Source organism: Jaculus jaculus, chromosome 14, assembly GCF_020740685.1.
Source record: "Jaculus jaculus isolate mJacJac1 chromosome 14, mJacJac1.mat.Y.cur, whole genome shotgun sequence".
Lineage (NCBI taxonomy): Eukaryota > Metazoa > Chordata > Mammalia > Rodentia > Dipodidae > Jaculus > Jaculus jaculus.
The window spans coordinates 45,424,278-45,441,078 of NC_059115.1; the positions used below are offsets into that span (position 1 = coordinate 45,424,278).

The following is a 16,801-nucleotide window of genomic DNA, read 5'->3' on the forward strand; positions in this document are numbered from 1 at the left end:
TGGAAACTGTTTATCAAATTAGTTTTTAGAAATTTTATTTTTTTGTGAAAAAAAAAAAAAACAACATCTGAATAAGGACCTTACTGAACTTTCCTGCTTGCCTCAGAGTTTTCCATACAGATCCAGGCAGTACCAAACAAGGGAAGAATACATTATTTCTTTTTTTTTTATATTTTTTTTAATTTTTTTTTAATTTTATTTATTTATTTATTTGAGAGCGACAGACACAGAGAGAAAGACAGATAGGGGGAGAGAGAGAGAATGGGCGCGCCAGGGCTTCCAGCCTCTGCAAACGAACTCCAGACAAGTGCGCCCCCTTGTGCATCTGGCTAACGTGGGACCTGGGGAACCGAGCCTCGAACCGGGGTCCTTAGGCTTCACAGGCAAGCGCTTAACCGCTAAGCCATCTCTCCAGCCCACTTTTTCTGTGTGTTGGAATTCCTCTAGTGTACATGTCAGTGGAAGGAGAGAATCAGGTTTTGTGCTATGGCCTAAGCAAAGTCATCTGAACAAGGAGAGTCCTAAAATGAGGTCATTTAATTACACTAGGTAAAGCATTGATGACTTCATCTCACCCACTTACCTTTCCCAGTAACTCCGAGGTAAACCTCAGAGAGGAAAATGGCATCAACACAGAGAAGCCAGTGATAAACATGGTATGTTATGGCCCCATAATAAGCCTGCTGGAAACTGACTTTGAGACATCATTTCCTAATAGTCTCACATGACCCTTCATTCATTTGTATTAGTATCTTCCCCCTTTGCCAGGCTGATTTCTAATAAGGAGCCACATAGGAAAGAAAGCAAATGTGTTAGTTTCCAAAGCCCTGATGTTTGGTAACAATGCCAAAGTCAATACCTTAGCATGTTTCTTCCTTGTTTTTCAAGAGGGATAAAACTTATGAAAAATAAAGGTATGTATTCAAGAAGTGGTCATAAAGTTAAAGAATGACAAAAGTTTGTGTGTTTGTGTGTGTGTGTGTGTGTGTGTGTGTGCATGCACACACATGTATGCATGTGTGAGTGTGAGCATTGGTATGGTGAAGGATGCAATAGAGGTTGAAAATGAAAAGAGATGTCAATGGAAAGGTTATGAACACCAATGACTAGAACATCTGTTCATTAATGTGAAAGCTCTTTTAAAACAATTAACTTGAAGCAACAGCTAATCAGGCCGAGAACGTTCCAGGGGATCTAGTAATCTCTAAATCATCCAGCTTGTTCTTTGCTTTCTTCACATACTATATACAACCTGGGCTATTTTTGTGGGGAAGTGCTACAGAGCTTTGTGCCAGAATTTCTTGCTAAAAACTATACAACTTAGGAGAGTGTTTCTGCAAGATTCTATTTTTCACAAATGCCAGAAAAAAATTGCTTATAATTCTGTTTTAGTAGAGTCTTAAGGTTTTGATTTGTTTCAATGAACTCTGAATCAGTTGCTTTCCTATAACTGGCTCAAAATACCTGGCAAAAAATCAAGTAGAGGAAAAAAGAGTTTATTTCAGTGTACAGATCCAGTCTACAGGCTCCAGTCTAATATCAGTCTATGAACTGGTGCTACACATAGTTAACATGGGTCCTCTGACCCCAATTAACTGGTTTGTGGAATGATTCTTCAAAATCCTTTTTCCACAAAGTGCATTGAAACTTTAAAAAATGGCTATGTGGGGTTGGAGAAATTGCTTAGTGGTTAATATGCTTGCCTACAAAGCCTAAGAACCTAGGGTTGATTCTCCAGAACCCACACAAGCCAGAAGCACATGGTAGCACATGAATCTGGAGTTTGAAGTGGCTAGCAGCCCTGGTGTGCCCATGACCTCTCTCTCTCTCTCTCTGTCTCTCATAAATAAACTATTAAAAAAAGAATGGTTGTGGTTATATGATAGGATCTCTGGGCCTCCTGAAGTATTGATGTGGTTGGCCTACATGACCATGAGAAGATAGAATTCTCTCTGAGCCCCAGTGGATGAGTTCCTCACAGCTAACTATTATTGCAGAAGAATCAGACTAAAAGCACAGTTCATTCATTTCTAGTGCTGAGAAGTGAATAAATAGATAAATGTTCTCACTCATACTAGGTACTAATGAGTACAGTGGTTTTGTTAAAATGTGAAAATGAACTAGAAGAGATTGCAAGTGAACATTGGGTATCTATGTTCATAAAATACCTATTGATGACCATATAATCAAGCCTTTCCACAGGTTCCAAACAAAGCCCTTCTCTATCATACTAGTTATCTATTCACTTCTCTCCCTTCTTTTAAGAAATGAAATTTTTCTTTTGTTGTGCCCTATGACTACACTTCTTATGTGCCTTAGTGCATGGGTAGACAAAGTGTGCTATATGCTTACAACAGAATATTAATTAGCCTTAACTGATAGATACCACAAAATGCAAAAGCCATAAAATCATGACAGCAAAATAATCTAGACACAAAACCACAAATATGGTATGATCCCATTCACATGAGGAACTTATGGCAGGGAAATTTATAGGAACAGAAAGTATGTGATGTTTAACTGGCATTGGGGTTGGGAGGACAGCCAATGAAAATTTTTGGTTTAAAAGTTATATAGATTATTTTGGGGAAAATGGAATATTTCTGGAAAGGGATGGTAGTCATAGTTGTACAATGTTGGGAATGAAATGAACATCACTTAAAAAATGGTTCCATTGTAATGTGTGTTGTGCATATTTAACCATAATAAAGTCACCATGAATAAATAGGTTTAAATGTGTTATACTTTGTGTTATTAAGCAAATAAATTAAAATCATCCAATTAATGAGCTCACAGAATTTCTGAAAACTGTAATACTGATGACCATAGATGAACCTGAAGGTGCATATTTACACTAACACACTACAGATGGAAGCAATATTATGGAAATGTGATAATTAAGAAGATTGAATTTTTTGAGACAAGTTCAAATTTGTGATCCTTGTATCTCAGCCTCCCAAATGGTGAAATTTTAGCCATGAACCCTTACACCCACATCTATGAATACTGCTGTTTTGATTGAGCAATTTCAATTCTCTAATAAATAATTTCAGTGACAGTGAATACTAAAATATTAGTTGTCCATCCAAGTTATTTTTTTACATATTGCATTGTCAAGACCCTTCATAATTTCATACCATTATATCCAGGTGTGTAGCTATGTTAGCATTGAACAGGGTGGAATTTTATGCTTCTCACACCTAACTGGAAGCAGAGAAATGTCATGCTTACAAAGGTGGGCAGTTGAGCTGATCTTCTCTATTTTACAACACCAAATGTATATAGTCGAGGGATGCAGAGATTGCTTAGTGGTTAAGGGACTTGCCTGCAAAGCACAGGGACCCAGGTTCAATTACGTAGTACCATGTAAAGTGAGATGCAAAAGGTGGCACACACATCTGGGGTTTGTTTGTAGTGGCTAGAGGCCCTGCCACACCCACTCTCTCTATATCTGCCTCTTTATCTCTCTTTGTCCAAAATAAATAAATAATAAAGCAATTATATATGTGTGTGTGTGTGTGTGTGTGTGTGTGTGTGTGTGTGTGTGTATTCCATAGTTTACATGTATGAGAGATCTTTATAGTTTGTCTACATTTTTCCTATACTGTTTCCTTAGCAATGATGGATTAAAGTTTAAAAAGTTCAGAATGGTACATGAAAGACTCATAAACAGGCATATTCTCATGAACTTTTCATGTTCTATTTCTATTACAATGTTTCCAAACTTCTAATCATTTTCAGATACACTAGTTCAAAATCTGACCCTTTTCTTCAAGCCCTGCCCTTTCTCTTTGCTTTCTCTTTGGTAAAGCTGAAATGCTGAAGTCACTGAGATCATACTCACAAAAAATAACCTTTCCATTCCTGTGTAATGGCCTAGCTTAGCAGAGACTTTCCAACAGATGCTTGGAGATTTGAAGCTTAAGTTGAGAAATTTGAAGTCCGAAAAGAAAATTGAACAGAATTACTTTAATGTTAGTGCTAAATAAGATGGTGCACTAATTTAATGCTATTTACAGAGTCCATAACATATCATTATGTGGATTTATGTCCACGAATTTCATAATAGCCTAGCCCATTTGTTGTGATAAATGTCCTAATAGCATGAACTAATCATGTTGTGGAATTCCTATAAAGATTTTCTAAATCCAATAGTAAGTTGAATTTCTTTAATATGTTCACAAAGTTTTCATCCATTAGGTTCTTGAGAAATTTGACATAATTACATTTTATGACTCATCAAATTCTTTAAATAAGATGAAAACCTGGCCAAATTCTCATGATATTGAAGTGGTAGAGAAAATTTTGAAAAATAAAATTTTATTTCATGCCTTTTTGTAAGCATAGGTTATTATTATTTGACACAAATGAAATAGTTGACCAAAATTTCATAAATATTCTGAAATAAAGAAGTTATATCAATGAAACAAACTTTTGGTTTTCACTGTCCTGGTAAAAATGGGTGGTTTACAAAGGATTCTGGGCTAAGGTGACAGCTTAACAGTTAAGAACACTTTCCATGCAAGCATGACGGCCTGAGGGGGCCTGAGACCACCTGAGTTTGACTTATGTAAGCAGGAGGGCATGGCTACAAACAACCATAAACCCAGTACCCAGTCCTATGGGGAGCACAGACTGAAGAATTACTAGGGTTTGCTAAAATGGTAAGTTCAGGAATCAGAAAGAGACTGTCTCAAAGGAAAGTACTGATGGGTGGTGGAGAGGAACATCCAAAGTTCTCCTCTGGCCCACACACATATACAGGGCATATAAATGTTCACACATATGTACACATACCATGCACACATATTAACCACATTCTTACACAACAAAGTATCTTTTCATATTCTATACTACAGCACTGTGTTAGTACATACTAGATCCTAAACAGTGATCTAATCAGAGTCTGTTTTTTCCCTGAGCAAAACTTACTCTCTGTATGTTTAGCAGCAAGAATAAGCAATTAAGTAAACATATTGTACTGTGATAATCACTGTGAAGGGAAAGCAAGGTAAACATACAGAGAGTGATGGAAACAGAGTCATAAATTTTCCTTTCGTTGATCAATGCTAATTTTGTCACTAATAGCTTTTCTGCTTTTGTTCTGGTTATCTAAAGCTACAAAGCTAACCTTCCTGAAATGTGGTGTCTTCAAATGATGGCATGTTTTGTTCATGTGTTTCTCTTGCCCCACTTCCTGTAAGCTGGGATAGTTGAAATTTTGCCATAGAACTCATCTATAGCTCACTCACTCACTCACTCAAGCATTTTGTACCTAAGCCAGGAGGACATTAGCATCTCTACATTCTCATCAAGCTCTCTCCACATAATGGCTCCTGCATCTTACATCTTCACATCTTAGAAAGAAGCTGTGACCTAGTCTGGCAAGTCACATAGCATCAGCTCTATCATACTCTACTAGTACTAATCACATGCATGCTCAGTTCACGGAGAAAGGTAATAAACAACATAAGAAATCATAGGTACTGTGTCATGGCTCAACTATCTTAAAATAGTAAGTATTATTCTGACCTTTAATGTGAGGATTTCACAAAATTCTCTTGAAATAACCACTTTTGACTATGCTTATGAGAAAATGAAAAGATGTGCAAGACCTATGTATGGAGGACTAAGTCTGTGATAACTCCATCTAAATGGAATAGAAATAAGTGTACAATGCTGGCACTTTACCTTCTTTGAAACCATAAAATGCCCTAACTACGTGACATAAGATACAGTAGCTCAAGAACATTGATACAAATCCCATCCTAATTGTGCATTCACAAAAATGAATGTTCCATATAAAAAAAAAAAAACACGCCACATTCATTTAGCAATGTTTGTTTTAATATAAACCACCCAAACTTATCAGGGGCTGGGTTTTCCATAATTTTCCTGCCAACATTCCTTCATTATGCTTTCCTAATTAAAGCTGGTATAGCAGTAAGTCTCCTGGAGTCAGTCTCTCTTTCTCTCTCCTCTCCTCTCTCTCTTCCCTCATTCCTTGAAAACTCCTTGACAGTTTGACAACAGTCCACAAAGACAGACTTTTCAAAATCTCACTGATGAGAAACAAATATTTTACTCTAGGATCAACTGGGCATTTAGGATTGTTATACCACACTGCACAGCATAAACAGAATAGAACATCTTTCCCTGCCGAAGATGCAACAATTTCATCTTGTCTTATTTTAGGAACTCACATATGCTCATAAATTACCACTTAATCCTGAAATAACTCAAGTCCCCAGGCCACACTGTTTACAAACCCAAAATAAAAAATGAAAATAATAATAAATATAATAATAAAATAATAAATAGAAAATAATAATAATAAATTTTTAAAAACCCAAAATAAAAAATAAAAGTGGAAGCATTCTACAACACTGGAGTATGCAGCATTCTATGAGAAGGATCATGGAGAGCTCCGTGTGTTCTATGTCAATCTAGACTGAGTCCTAAATGTTTAGCACAGTGGTTCTCTGTGTTTGTACACTAGCATCATTGAGGGTCTTGCAATTCACCCCAAACAAAATGAGACTCATACTTGCAATTGTAAATGCACAATTATATGTAATTTAGTGCAAGTGGAACAAAGCCAGCAACCCTTACCCCATGAGACCGTCCATTACTTTCAATCACTTCTACTATCAGTGATTTTTAGTGTTACATTTACCTAGTCCCACTTCCCATGTCTATTCACACATATGGTCTTTGCATTCCAGGGAACAATGAAAATAATTTTATAGATAGAGTATTTGAGGTAGAGACCTGAAGAAGTAGTTTTGAGAATCATTTCTTACAATTGTGCTAAATGATTTTATACAACTAATAATAGTACTAATGCAACTTGACAATATTTACCATAAGTTAGGAAAGTAGTGAAAAAACATAAAAATTAATAGTCAAAACACATACAGTCATGTCTTTTCATAATTCTACTATCACAAACAGAAATTGGCATATGAGATTTCAATGATATTTTCTTCGCCCCAAATATATTAGGATATTTTTACATCTTTGTGTGTTTGCATACTTGCATATATTTTCAAACTCATTTACTTCCTTACTACAACACTTAATTTCCATATATAACAAATCATATGCTTTATGGACTAATGGTTCCTTGACATATGAATGAGAAGTTTTCAGCACAAGGCAGAACTAAAATAGGTAAGGTTGTTCCTGCCTCAGGTACAAATTGTAAGGTCCAAAAGTTTATTGATTATAAGAAATGCTATTTTATGTGATACTTGCCAAAATCAAAATGAAAAGCCCCAAGATTGGGCTGGAGAAGTAGCTTAGCAAATAAGGTGCTTGCCTGCAAAGCCCACGGACCCAGGACAGATTCCTCAAGACCAGATGCACAAGGTGACACATGTGTCTGGAGTTTGTTTGCAGTGCTTGAGGCCCTGGCATTTTCATTCTTTCTATCTGCCTCTCCCCACCTCATAAATAAATAAATAGTTTAAAAAAGAATAAAAAAATCAGATGAACATCAATAATTCTTTTTTTAGTCTATTTTTGTTTATTTCAAAGCAGAGAGAGAATGAGAGTGAGTGTGCCAGAGACTCTTGTTGCTGCAAGTGAACTCCTTGATGTATGTGCCACTTTGTGTATCTGGCTGTATACATAGATACTGCAGAATTTAACCCAGGTTGGCAGCTTTGCAAGCAAGCAAAGTTATGTCACCAACCCCAAGATCAATTATTTCTTTTGAAAATATATTTTATTTTATTTATTTACAAGAAAGAGAGAGGCAGATAGAACTTCATACACATGAGCCACCTTGTGCATATGGTTTATGTGAGTCCTGGGGAACTGAACCTGGGTCCTTTAGCTTTGCAGACAATCATCTTAATTGCTAAGCCATCTCTCCAGCCCCCCAAATCAGCAATGCATACTAAACCATATTTAAAACTAGAAAACACATGGATAAGACATATTGCATGTTTAATTACAATTATGCTATATCCTTATGGATTTTTGACTCATTTGGTAATTATTTCAAAGCATCACATTAAAATATTGTCTTGATTATTGGTTCACCTTCCATTACTTTGTGTCCCCTTTGACTCTATACTGAATACACAGTTTGATTCTCATCATTAGTTCTGGATTTGCAATGGTGTGTGACACATCACAGGTCCTCAATAAACATCTGCTGATTGACCAAGAGGAAGTCGCATATCCTGTGTCTTCCTTGGTCTCAGATATGTCAGACTCTTTAGCATTAATAGCAATCAGCTGCTGAACATAAACATGCCGTCATTTGTTTCCTTCTGCAGGACTGGGCCCTCACTAAGTGCTACTACTTTGGCAAGAAGTGTGTAAATGACTTAGCTTTACCCACATCATCTCAATTACACATGTGGATTTCCTCAGTAACTCTTGCAAAATATCTAAACGTTTCTTTCTACTTTCCAGAAAACTCCATCTGCTTCTTTTTCTTTTCCAATTAAATCTGGTATTCATCAAACATTAGAAAATGTTAAGAAAATATCATTTTGCCTAATTAGTCTTATTGTGAAAACATTATCTTTTTTTCTGGTATGATTAAAAAAAAAAAAAAAACACTTCATGTATTGTATAGGTGTCCATAATATGGGGAAAACAATGATCCGGGTAACAAAGGCATTACATTCAAATCATGGCTTTTACTCAGTGCAAGTGATTTGAACACATATCTTCCATTTGAAATATATTTTGTAAACTAAAGAATTATGCTATTATGTGCTTTAGTACCATTATCAAAATAATAGGAGAAATTTACTAAGGGTATTTGGAGTAGTTTAGAATCTAGACATAAACATTAACCCAAAGGTCAATAAAATGTATCTTGAGTTGCATACAAATGATGAATCCTGAAAATATTTACAGTGTAAAGATATTTGTGGATATAGCATGAAACAAATGTAAAAGAGATAATAGATTATACTTTATATACCTCATGTTTATGTATTAGTAATATTGTATAATCATTACTTCTTAAAAACATTGTATTCTGGCCTCCAGGTCAATTTTTCTCAGAATTTAGCATATGTTTTTTAAATATAGATAACTGGAATCTGAAACATTTAAGCTGATACAAGTAGAGAAAGAAAGCAGTGGTGGTTATCAAAGATTGAGAATGTAGGGTTTGTCAAAGATTTCTGGATTTCCATGAGGAGAAAGAGATAAGTATTTTGGGTAATGAATATGTTTTATTAGCTTTGTTGTCATTCCACATTGCATACATGTATCATGTCTACTATAGAACTACTGTTTGTCAATACTCAGTACAAACTTTTAAAAGAAAATGAAGATAATGAAGGGTGACAGGCTCTACCCGCAGAGATGCTGCCTGAGGAGGCTGCAGCTGAGGTAGAAGGATGTTCATTTGTAGCTAGTTATGGAATAATGCTGACACACTGGTCCAGGGATCTCATTTTGCAAAACATTGCTCTAGTCAAATCTCTGTTGTGGGATTTCATCCAACTGTTCAGCAGAACTCTGATTCAACAGTACAATGAAACTGCAAAAGAGAAAGGGAAATTAAGTAGAAAAAACAATACAGTTTAATCCCTTATCAGTATAGCCTCCTGCAGCTACCAGTCAAGCTGACAGCAAAATATGAGTTGTTAATCAGATTTTCATCAATAGATTTTGCATAAATGATTCTCTTCATCACACTATAAGGCATCATGAGACATAAATGAACACTTCCTTTTTTTCCTACTGCAGATTGAAGGCTGTGATTCTGATTTCTGGTTCCAGAAAAGTTCTTGACTCTGACATGGGCCATTATCTCCTCACCCTGCCAATTTGATCTTAAAATGGTTTGGGTTCAGTCTGGGCAAAGTGCCCTGATGCAACCAGGAAGGAGAGTTGATTGCTATCAAGCAAACCTTGCCCTCTTTGTTCCTGTAATCAAGTTGGAGGCAGTGGCTGGAAATGTCTTCAGAATATTTAAAGTTGTATCTAAAGTGTTATTCATTTGAAACTAATGAGCATCCCATCATAGTCACTGGAGTTTTCTTGGATCTCAGTAATCTTTGTCCATCATTGCCCTCTAGTGCCTGTGGGTATATTTCTAATGATGCTGCCAATTTTCTAAATAGGGCCTTTGGAATTAAGCTAAATTACTTAGAGGAAGATATCTTCCTAAATCTCACAGCAGGCAAAGGAAAAAGTCAAGACCTAGACAGCAAGAGAAATTTCATAAGGCTTTGTTACTTGACTTTAGGAAAAGGTTAAAAAAAATGAGATATTCTTTCTTTAGTATTACAAGTGAGACTTACGTACATATAGTACACATATACATCTGAATTTTCTTTTTGTGCTAAAAGTTCACTTGACTAGGAAAACTCATAATTACATGCATTTTTCTAGACACAGGATAAAACAAGTTGCATCCTTGGCATATGTGAAAAGCAATTTCTCTTCAGACTACCTACGACATTTCTGGATGGTTATTTGTCTTAGTTTTAGGAATGTTTGGAATGTTTAAAGTAGCTTTTCCCTTTCTACTTTGAATAAAAAAAAAAAAAAAAAAACTTTGTATTCCCTTGTGAGCCCTTATCTTTCTAGACTACACAAATAATTCTCTGCATAGTGTGGCCACCAAGAGTCTCAGGCAAGACAATCTATTATTCTCATGTGATAAGAAAAGTGGGTTCTAATTCTGGTAAAAGAAGACAAATGTAATTTTATCATCTTCTCCAAATCCCCAGAATTTTGTTGTTGTTGTTGTTGTTTTGAGGTAGGGTCTCACTGTGGCCAGGCTGACCTGGAATTCAGTATGTTGTCTCAGGGTAGCCTCAAACCCAAGGCAGTCCTTCTGTCTGCCTCCCCAGAGCTGAGATTAAAGGTGTGCATCACCATGCCCAGCAATGTCTCTGACTTCCCGTTTCTGTTGTTGTTGCTGCTGCTGCTGCTGTTGTTTTGAGACTGCTTTTGTGTTCCTGTTGGGTGAGGAGTTCATCTGTGGCTTCGGCTTTGCTTGAAACTAATGCTGCAGAGGGATCCTCCAAACTGGCTTGAACAGCAGTCTATGTCAGTTTGGCAAGGCTGTAAATAAAATCTCCAAGAGATGGCTCAGACTGTAAAGTGTTTGCCTTGCAAGCATGAAGACTCAAGGTTCATTCCCAGAAACCACATTAAAAAAAAAAAAATCCAGGCATAGTGGTATGCACTTGTATTTCCAGCCATGGGGAAACAGTGACAGGCAGACCTCTGGGTCTCACTGACCAGCCAGGTCTCACTGACCAGACAGTCTGGCCTAAAAGGTAAGATCTGGGCCAGTGGATGAGCTTGTATCAAAAAAAAAAAAAAAAAAAAAAGACAAAGATTAGACAACTGAGTTTGTCCTCTGGCCTTCACATACAAGCACCCAAAAATGTACACAAACCCACATACATACATACACACAATTCCCAAGAGAAAATCCCTAGGCTAACCATATTTTACATTAGCACACACTGGGTGAAAAAATAAATTTATATATAGCTTACTGTGATCAATAGCACTTATAGCAGTGCAAACAGAACAAATCAAAATGTAATTGTAAGTAATGAAATTATCAGTAATGATTGGGTTCTCTTAATGCTTATCTTCATAAAGTTTATACAAAATCATATTTAACAGCTTTGTAGAAATATAAACCATATACCAAAAAATTCATCTAGTTTAAGAATACTAAATGGTTTTAGTAAACTAAGTTGTATAGTCATACCCACACTTCAAATGCAAACATTTCCATCCTCCCACTAATAAACTGCATATGAATTTTATAGTCATGCATTCCCACTCTTGAACTCTGAAACCAATGATTTACATTTTCACTCTCTCTCTCTCTCCCTCCCTCTCTCTCTTTCTCTCTCTCTCTCTCCCTCTGTCTCTCTCTCTCTCTCTCCATTTCTCTTGGCAGGACACATAAATAAAACCACACAAATTTACATCTTTTTTTTGGTCTGGCTTCTTTAACTAAGCACCAAGTTTTAAAGGGGTTCCTATGTTATAGCACATCATTGTGCTTTCTTTTTATGGCAAGGCACTATTCCATTGTGTGAATATGTCATACTAGATGCATAAGTGCATCCATTGGTGGACAGAGGGTTATTTCTGTTCTGCCTGTTTCAAAATACCACTGCTCGCCACAGGCATTACCAATACTTTCTAATAGATCACTGCAGCTGGGATTTATGTATAAGAAATAATTAGGATTTTTTTTTTTTTTTCAGCTTCTCACTAACAGTGCATGAGGTTGTTTCCCCATATACTCAGTAGCATTGGGGGTGTTCGCTATTTTTAATTTTGCTCTTTCAATAGGCCTGTGACCTCACATTGCACTTTTAAGGTGTGTGTCCTCAGTGATTATTGTGAATGGCTTTTCTTGCTTCAGATTTGATTTTGGAGAAATGTTTATTCTAATAGTTTGTCTTTAGAAAACTTTTTGTGGCAGAGCCGAGAATGGGAGCCCAGCGCAGCGTCTGAACCGTACACCGATGTCCTTACGTGCTCTCTCCACCTCGCTCTCGCCGCCTGCCCACCTTCTGCTGGCATGCGGCCGCCCAGAACGCCTTCCACCAAGGCCACCTCAGCAAGTTCCAACTTGAACAAAGGCATCCAGCAGATGTACATGGCCCTGCCTCAGGGTGAGAAAGTCCAAGCCATGTATGTCTTGATCTATGGTACAGGAGAAGGGCTGCGCTGCAAGACCCGCACCCTGGACTGTGAGCCCAAGTGCGTAGAAGAGTTGCGGGAATGGAATTTTGATGGCTCTAGCACTTTCCAGTCTGAAGGCTCCAACAGTGACATGTACCTCCTCCCAGTTGCCATGTTTCGTGACCCTTTCCGCGAGGATCCCAACAAGCTGGTGTTCTGTGAAGTTTTCAAGTATAATCGGAAGCCTGCCGAGACCAATTTAAGGCACACCTGTAAGTGGATCATGGACATGGTCAGCAGCCAGCACCCCTGGTTTGGAATGGAGCAGGACTACACTCTCATGGGGATGGATGGGCACCCCTTTGGTTGGCCTTCCAATGGCTTCCCTGGGCCCCAAGGCCCTATTACTGTGGCGTGGGAGCTGACAAAGCCTACGGCAGAGACATGGTGGAGGCTCACTACCGGGCCTGCTTGTATGCCGGAGTCAAGATCACAGGAACAAATGCCAAGGTCATGCCTGCCCAGTGGGAATTCCAAACTGGACCCTGTGAAGGAATCCGCATGGGAGATCACCTGTGGGTGGCCCGAAAGGCGTGGGCTGCCATGCCGACTTCAGCACGAAGGCCATGCGGGAGGAGAATGGCCTGAAGTACATTGAGGAGGCCATGGAGAAACTCAGCAAGCGGCACCAGTACCATGTGGGTGCCCACGATCCCAAGGGAGGCCTAGACAATGCCCGGAGACTGACTGGCTTCCTCGAGACCTCCAACATCAACGACTTTTCCGCCGGTGTTGCCAACCGCAGCGCCAGCATCCGCATTCCCTGCTCTGTCGGCCAGAAGAGGGTTATTTCAAAGACCAGTGCCCTTCTGCCAACTGCGACCCCTTTGCAGTGCAGAAGCCATCATCCGTACACGTCTTCTCAACGAGACTGGCCATGAGCCCTTCCAGTACAAAAACTAAGGGGACGATGCTTCCAGCGACTGAGCCCTTCCCAGCTCTTCATCCCACTGCAACTCTCCCTCTCCCTGGTGTCTTAATTATCCTCATTACTCAAAAGTGGGATTTCAAGGTCTTTTTTTTTATTCCTCATGCCCAGTGAACCTTGCTTTTCCCTGGTCAGGATAGAGGGATCAAGTTCTTAATCTCCATGTACCCAGCCCCCGTTTTCTTCCTTTCTAATGTGTGGGTGGGCTCAGGGAAAGGTGGTGACCGCTTCTCTCTGGAGGTGAGCTAGTCTGGCAGATGTCACCTCCGCACAAAGCAGTGTTTGAAGGAGGGGAGAACTTTCTCAAAAGGACAGCTGAAAGGGCAGGCCTGACTACTTAGGATGGCATGTCTCCTTGGTGGGAAACTTCAATTCTTAAGATTAAACCAACTCTCACTAGTGGAGATTAGGAGAAGAGCAAGAACTGGGGGTTAGTTTACCTCTTGTGTTTCTCTTGCTTGGAGCCACCCACACCCTTCACAAACAGCAGCTCAGCGACAACAGATGGCTGTCCTACCTTAAGAGAAGAAAAGTTCTTTACTGCTTGGTCCTCCATTTATAACACAAAACAAAGTAGTATTTTTATATTTAAATGTAAAAACAAAGAAAATACATAAGGGTTGTGGATATGTGTGTTTTTCTAAAGAAAACATACATCCTGGTCACTGGGTGCCAAATGTGAGGTAAATTATTTGGTTCAAGGTTCCCTTTTATAGGTAAAGGAAGTAGCAGTGGGGAGCATAGTACTAGAAAAATTGGTTATTTGGGACTATTTCTCATTTTACCAGGATTTCCCTACCCATTTTTTGCAAGCGATAGGTACACATTACTTGCAGTCTCTGCGCCCCGTGTCTAACTCTAGAAGACGCACACGCACTTGTCCACACGTGGGTTTAGAAGTATGAGTTGGCTGGTCAACTTTGTTACTGACAAGGGGGTGTTGGGGTTATTTTTTGGTGGGATTTTAGCATGCCACTAAAGCAGGCCTTTTGATATATTAATTTTTTTAAATTTTTTAAAGCAAAACAAATTTTAGATTTTAATCAGATTTGTAGGGTTTCTAAGTCTAGTTTTACAGAATTTCCTGTTTGCTTCAACTGTCTTTCCACTTGCTTCTTGGTGGAGCTGGGGACAGACCTGGAGTTAAAACACTTGTAATTTTGTATTCTAGTGTCTTGTTCTCCCAGCAAAATGTTCTAGTTTGTTAAAATTCCTAGGGAGTACTCTTTCCTATCGTAATAAACAGGCGCCGCCCCGTCCTCGTGTCCCTTGCTGTTCTCTGTGGCTTGTGTGCTGTGGGTTTTCTCTTCCCGTGATGACTTCTAATTGCCATGTGCAGTACATTCAGAGTTAGATAACTCGTCATTGTAAACAAACTGGAACTGCCCAGAGCAGGGCTTATAAATCACCCTAACATTTAAAAAAAAAATGTTATTTTATTTTTGGACAATTTCATAAATTATATTTAATGTATTTTGGTTATATTCACCTTACATTAGCCTCTTTGATCTTCTTCCACTCCCACTGAATGCTTTCTACTTCCCAAATCATTTTCCGACTTCCATGTCTTTTGTGTGTGTGTGTGTGTGTGTGGTAGAGTTTAATTAGGGTAACTTGTGTAAGCATAGTTGGGAGGTTGCTTACTGGAGTGTAGACAACTTCTCAGTGGTTACATTGCTGAAGAATATGAATCCCCTTTCCCCAGAAACCATGAACTGCCAATAACTATTCTGGGAGGTTTGGGCTTGAGCAGGAAACCACAGCTACTATGAGCTCTATTCAAAGTGTCCCTTTTTTAATGAACTTTTTATTTTGGAATAGTTTTAAATTTAGAAAAAGAAGTTACAAAGATTTCACAAAGAGTTATCTACCTCTAAAGGCTACCGTAATGAGGTCTCCCATGAGCTCCGTGTACTTGTCATAGCTGAGAAATGGTGCTGGTAACATTGTGGTCTGAATTGTGGCCTTGGCTGGTATTCAGTCAGCTTGTACAGATTTTCCTGTTTGTGTTCAGGGTTTGAATTCAGGTAACAGATCACACTGAGTTGTCAGGGATCCTAAGTCTCCCCTGCTGTGTGATAGTTTTTCAGACTTCCATTGCTCTTGTTGTTGTTATTGCTGTCTTTGTTTTGTTATTGTTATAGTGGACAGACTTAAGGAGCCCTGGCCACATATCCTGTGGAATGACTCTTCATCTAAGGTTAATTAATACTGTCCCTTGTGATGAGGCTGAGATTACAATTTGAGGAAATGATTTCAGAGATAAAGTTTTCTCCACATGTAGATTGTTTTATAATCACTAAATTGTGGGGGTTTTGTTTACTTGCAGTTTTAAATTTTTATTGATAACTTTATATATGAACATACAGTAATTTTAGCATGTTCTCACCCCATTGTCTCTTTATTGTCTCTTCTCCCCTAACCCCCTTCCTCTTAGGACCCTCCTCTTTCTAGGTAGTCCTTTCTCTGTTTCATTATATAATTTCTTTTGACCTTTGCTGTCTTCCCTGTAAAAAAATGTTGACATGGTCATAAGAGCACTGGTCTTATGGAGATATCAGTTAGTAGGTAAACACTATGGGGTCATGAATGCACCCCTCAATCTCTTTTTTTAATATATATGTGTTTTTATTAGTTTTCTATTCTACAAGTACAGGCATTTTGGTACCATTATTAGGCTCATCCACGACCTACCCCCGCCCCATTGGCCCCTCTTTTTTGAGGTGTATGGGTCGTGCATTGTGGGGTTAGCTCACAGTTATTGGTATGATAAATGTCTCTATATCATGACCCAACATGTGGCTCTGACATTCTTTCCGCCCCCTCTTCTGCAAAATTTCCCTGAGCCATGTTGGGTTCATTTTTGGTCTGCTTCAGTGCTGAGGTCTTGGGGGCCTCTGGGGCTCTGGCTCTCTGACCAGATACCAGCACAAGGAGGAAGGACACCAACACAGAGAAAAATCAACACCTACCCATTAATCTCTTTCAGAGGATAATGCCCCCCCACAGTACTCCTTCCCATCCTGTGGCTAATAATTCTTTCATCCTGCTCTTCAAAAATACTCCCCAAGCCTTGGAAGGCATGGTAAAAATCTCCTTTAATGTTGAGTGCTTGGGAACTCTAATTTTCTGCTTTGGTGAGTTTTGAGTTTCCTCAGTGTCTAAGGT

At 38.5% G+C, this 16,801-nt stretch overlaps 1 pseudogene; it reads left to right on the plus strand.

Moving 5' to 3' along the window:
- Positions 1 to 560: 560 nt before the first annotated feature.
- On the plus strand, positions 561 to 13,726 carry LOC101612420 (annotated as a pseudogene).
- Positions 13,727 to 16,801: the final 3,075 nt, after the last annotated feature.